General features: G+C 42.8%; 1 non-coding gene across 1 annotated transcript; it reads left to right on the top strand.

Annotated features, from left to right (window-relative positions):
- Positions 1-9: 9 nt before the first annotated feature.
- Positions 10-82, top strand: trnaa-agc. Its single transcript has one exon. It is a non-coding gene; the product is annotated as a tRNA-Ala (tRNA).
- The last annotated feature ends 5779 nt before the right edge of the window (positions 83-5861 follow it).

Raw genomic sequence — 5861 nt, 5'->3', positions numbered from 1 at the left:
CTCCGGCGTGGGGAATTAGCTCAAATGGTAGAGCGCTCGCTTAGCATGCGAGAGGTAGCGGGATCGATGCCCGCATTCTCCAATGTTTTCAATTTCCCTTCTAATGTTTTCCCCATTTAGCCAGAGTAAACGTTTTAAGTTTTACCTGACATACGTGACAGCCGTACAAATAGGCTGACATTGCTTTAGGCTACACACGGGTGATGAGGCGTTTATGCCACCCAAAGGTGGATTTTACACATGCAGGTATATAGTAGGGGGGCCTACTGTATGTGTCTAATTTGGGGGCTTGTGGGATTCGCATGTTCATTTTTGGAGAGTATTATATCTTTGTTCTAGGGGTTCTTAAGAGTAAAAAAAAACATGTCTCCATTTTTTTTGAAGGTTTTTAAGGACCCAAATCAATTTGGTGTTTTGTCCATAAACCTCACACTGCTGGTATTATAGCATAGGGTTTGGTGCCAAAAAGCAAAGATATTCTACAACGTAGTGTGCAAAAGTGGAGCACATAAACAATACAACATTATAAAACATTTTTTCAGAGCACAAAGTGCAGAGATCTCTGTTAAATCAAGTTTAATAGACTTTTACATAGTACCAGCTGAAGTCTGTAAGGCCTTCCGAAGCCTATGTAAGTGTGAAGAAAAGAAAGGGTAAAGGATCAGCTAGACAAACAGGCAGGTGTGTGTGTGTGTGTAAGAGAGAGAAAGAGAAAGAGAGACACTACCAGCATGGACGGATTATGAACTTTCTGGCCCCTGGGCCCAGATGTATTAAGGGCCCCCCACTAATTGTTGCGGGGGACATTTTTTACATTTATTTGATGTGATTTCCTGTATTCTGGTGCATTTTGGGGATGGCCAATACTTTATTTCAATCAGATTCATAGCCTATGGTGTTTATATGATGTGATGATATTGAGGCAATGATTCCATGCAATGGCTTGGGCCCTCTGACGCCTTGGGCCTCTGGGTTTGGGCCCGGTAGGCCCGTGCAGTTATCCATCCCTGACTACCAGTGACAGTTGGCTGTTGATAGCAGGCACTGATAGAATTTAGAATATCGAATAACTTTAAGCACATAGTGCTCTGTTCTTCATGGTTGGTGATATTAGTGACCTTCTAGCCTTCTACGTTTGAGCAAGCACATTTTCATAGTTCATGGTGGCACAGTCTAGTTTCTGAGGTGTGTCTTTCTGTTAGTCAGGTGATGGCACACATATTCTAAAAGAAACAGATTTTGGGCTATGTATCCAGTGGCAGATATGTGTGGACTGGTGAATGACCCTTCACTAGAGACATATGCCAAATTTCTTGTTTTTGTCCATGAGAGAGTATGGAGATGGGCATCACAGATCAGCCAACGATTACATTGTTACAGTGCAGTTATTTTACAACAGAACAAAGCAGTTTGGCACGGGAACTGCTACAAATCCACCTGTAACAGTGAGCATCTGCAGCATGCTAAGATTCGCTACTAGAAATCATGTGAAGCAGGCAGGACTCAGTGTCTTCAGAAAAGACGCGGTAGACCATCTTCTGAACCTGCAGCAACACCTGCAACTGCATCAAGTCCATCTAGAGGGACACTTGTTCAGCAGCAGCTGCTGCCAGCATAAATAAGTGCTTCTTCTGTCAGAAGCAGACAAAAAAGCGTCTTCATGAGAGGTCCTCTTTCAATGCAGGCAACCAACCAAGAACTATAAGTAATATTGTTGAAAAGTCAATGACTTTTAACAGGTAGCCAGTGTAAAGATGCTAGAATGGGGGAAATATGTTCATATTTGTTTGTGTGAGCAGCTGCATTTTGTATAAGCTGTAAGCTCTTTAGACAGGTATTATTACAGCCAGCATAATAGCATTGCAATAGCATTGCAATAGTCTATCCTTGAGATGACAAAACATTAATTTCTCGGCATCTGGTAAGGATAAGGACTTTCTTATCTTTGAAATGTTCCTTAAATGGTAAAATTAAGTTTTGGTGATCTGTTTTATGTGATTACTTAGTGCTAGGTCCTGGTCAATTATAACTCCTAGGTTTTTAACACTTGTGGATGAGGTCAGTGGAAGATCACTATATGTAGCCTGTGATGTGGATAGGATATCCCTCATCTTTTGAGAACCTAAAACCATGACTTGTGTTTTATCTGAGTTCAAAAGCAGGAAATTATTCGTCATCCATGTCTTTATATCTCTTATACATGTGTCAAGTTTGGCTAACAGTGTTAATTCATCAGGTTTTATAGAGAGGTATAGTTATGCATCATCTGCTAAACAACAGAGGCCTCAGTACTGAGCCTTGAGGCACTCCACATTTTACCATAATCTGGGTAGATGGTTTATTATGGACCTGTACAAATTGTTGCGGTTAGGAAGGTATGATCTAAACCAGTGTTTTTCGACCTTTTTTGTGCCACGGCACTCTTTTGACACTTAAAATGTCCCACGGCACACTAACTCACTAATCCTGTGTGAAGAAAAAATAAACATACCATGTCCTAAAATTTCAAATAATACACAGATATGGCCTTATTATGGCTTCTGTGCAAGACCTGCACCAAGCATCCTCTGTTTCATTTGTAGGTGACTATATCTAATTTAATTGTTGTTTTGAACGGGATATGTGATGATTCTGTGAATACTGGATATGGGGCCCCCGTTGTACAATGCCTGCATACCACAAATAGTGCAATCATACAATCAATGAGAGTATGTGGTTATAAATTCTTTGATGCAATAGTTGCTTTTCTGGACCAGTGAGTGACATTTGGGTAATTTTCTGCGGCACACCTGATGATCTCTCACAGCACACTAGTGTGCCCCGGCACAGTGGTTGAAAAACACTGATCTAAACCAAGCGAGTGCTGAGTCTTTGATGCCTATCAAATTTTCAAGCCTAAGTAGTATGTCATTGTCTATGGTGTCAAAGGCAGCGCTGAGGTCCAGGAAGACCAGTATCGATACAAGGCTAGGTTTTTTGAGGGAGGGCTTAATAACAGATGTCTTAAACGACTGCGGTACTTTAATTGAATTATTTATAATCTAGAGCAAAACATTATCCAGGAAGGGGAGAGCAGTCTTAAGAAGGTGAGAAGGAAAAAGGTTTAGTAGACTAGTAGTAGTAGACTAGTAGATTTTGATGAGGAAATTGTGGAGGTGAGATCTAATATGTTGTGTATATGTAAATGAATTAAATGTTGTTCGAGGTCTCATCTGTGATTCTGTGATTTTGCTATCTCAAGCAAAAGATTCAAAAGATTCACTGAACAAAAATGCTGATGTGGTACATGAAAATTTAGCCAAAAATGTGGAGAATGCAATGCAATCAAGCATTTTGGACGATATATTGGCACAAGCTGGCAGAATAGGCCCCATGCCGATGTGCGTTTTATTTGGAGACTGTTTTGCGAGACAGAGACTGAGTTTGCTGCTGATATTCTGGGGATAGGCTACAACATAGCCAATGTAGGACTTTAGCCTTTTAATATATTTGCTGCATTGGATCAGTCTTTCTAGAACAGGCAAGAGTTTTCTAGCCACGTCAGCAGTGCTGCATCACCCATATACATTAAAACAACCAGCGGATGGTGGGCGGGTGCGGTTTTGAAAATTGGTCAAAAAACTTTGGTGCTGATGGATGATAAGTTTTGCTATGCAGTTATGGTTGAAATAATAGCCCATCAGCGCATCTCTAGTGTGTGTGCTCTCGCTCAGAGGGGAGGGGGAGGCTGAGGGGTCGATCAAGCATGGATTCTAAACTCTGTGGTGGATAGGATCTACAATTAGGTGTTAATTAATATTACTACGCTAGGTCAAAGTACTCCCAAGTGCTATTGCACCACACATTGTAGTTCTCCTGTTTATTGGCTTGGAAAATCGCCACGTTTCATGTTGTGTGACTGTAGACATTTTTATCAACTACTCGTGCAACTGTATTTAAGTCGGGAAAACGTGGATATTTTTGATTACTTCTACGTCTGAGTCCGCTAGCATAGCAACATGCTAACACATTCGCGCCGCGCACCAGAGCGTTTGAGTGCACGTACCGACACGGGAGAGGTATGACTCAACTCGTGAAAGTTAAGGTAAGAACATATATTACTACTGACATTGGGTGGCGTGTTCCTTTAAGCTCACGACATTCAGACTGGCACAAAAAGTTAACGGCCCACTGGGAATCCTCCCGAAGCTCCCGATAGCCAGGGATGGATTACTGCACGGGCCTACCGGGCCCAGGCCCCCAAGCCTTTGCATGGAATCATTGCCTCAATATCAACAAATCAGGATGTAGGCTATGAATCTGATTGAATTTAGTATTGGCCATCCCCAAAATGCACCAGAATACAGGAAATCACATCAAACAAATAAAAAAAATTACATATACGACAATAAGTGGGGGGAACTTAATACATCTGGGCCCAGGGGCCCGAAAGTTCATAATCCGCCCCTGCCGATAGCCACTCCGGGGCTGCATTCAAAGCATTAAATAACTTAATTTAACAGATATTGCAACTGCATGGTTAACTATACCATGCGGGTAATAAAGCTTCCGAATTAGTCATTGAATTAATAGCTTTATTTTGTTATATAGAAGTATTTAAATAACCTGTTAAAAATGTACAAGAATTCAGGAAATTGCGTCTAGTCCAAAACATTTTTTTTGGGGGGAGGACCCCCAAACCCAAACTGAAATGTCCCACCCACTTTCAGAATGCCTCCGACGCCCATGACTGCGGTGTTCATTTTAGGACATCCTCAGATCTCAGACTCAGGTGTCATTACACTTTAGACTACACATAGACTTGACAGATTTTTCTGAGACTGATGACTTGGTCAGAAGAGGCCATTTTTTTCCGAGACCTAATGTTTTAAAGATGACAGAGGTTTTTCTGAGACTGACTTTTAGGCTACTTTGATGCCAATTCGTCTGTGACCTGATGTCACACCACCTGTGATGACAGTATCCCCTGCCCTGGCGCCTCCCCACTGACCAACGGTCCATCAGGCGACCGGGTGTGGGAGCCCCCTTCGCATGACCGTCCCCCAGACGTCAGTGAGAGTCTCTGTAGAACTGCATCTCAGGTGTGGGAAAGTTGGTATGCTCCTTCATTCCGGTTTACAGTTCTGGGGGCACGCTTTTGGATATCCACTGCTTCAGCAATCCAGTATTTGTTGCTTTCTGTTCGGATGATCTTGGCCTCCTTCCAGTTCATGATGTGGTTTTCCCTTTTGCAGTGGTCTGAGATGGTCGATTTGAGATTCTCATGCTCTGCCTTTTCTTTTTCACACGTGTGTGTTTGTGTGTGTGCGTGTCTGTGTGTGTGGATGTGTGTGTGTGCATGCGTGTGTGTACACGTGTGCGTGCGTATGTGTGTTTATGTGTGTGTGTGTCTGTGCATGTGGATGTGTGTGTGTGTGTGCATGCTTGTGTGTCTGTGCGTGTGGATGTGAGTGTGTGTGCGTGTGTGTGTATGTGTGCATGTGTGTTTGCGAGAAAGAGGGGGTTGCAAATCACAAAGGATTGGTTATGGGCTAAGTTGATGCGGGCCCTTGAGACCAACATACAATACAAGTTTTGCCATCCTGGGTGCCATGGTTCAGGTAGTTATTTAGGTAGTTATTATTAGGGGCCCAGCTCGGGGACGGGGGGGTTGATAGTGGCCCCCGGGGACCAAACAAAATGTTTCCGTAAAATCCTAGTGGGGCTTCATGCCCACCAAGTTTCATGTGCCCCAGTGTTTCAGTGTCCCAGGAATCGTTGACCAAAAAATCAGGAAGTAGATGACGGCGGAAAAAAACAAAACACTTTGACAATCCCTACAACATCACATGACTCCTCTGAAGATGACAGCAGAATCAGCA

This window comes from Alosa sapidissima, chromosome 14, assembly GCF_018492685.1.
Source record: "Alosa sapidissima isolate fAloSap1 chromosome 14, fAloSap1.pri, whole genome shotgun sequence".
Taxonomy (NCBI): domain Eukaryota; kingdom Metazoa; phylum Chordata; class Actinopteri; order Clupeiformes; family Clupeidae; genus Alosa; species Alosa sapidissima.
Note: the sequence above shows the minus strand (reverse complement) of the source record. Positions and strands in the feature narration are given on the sequence as shown.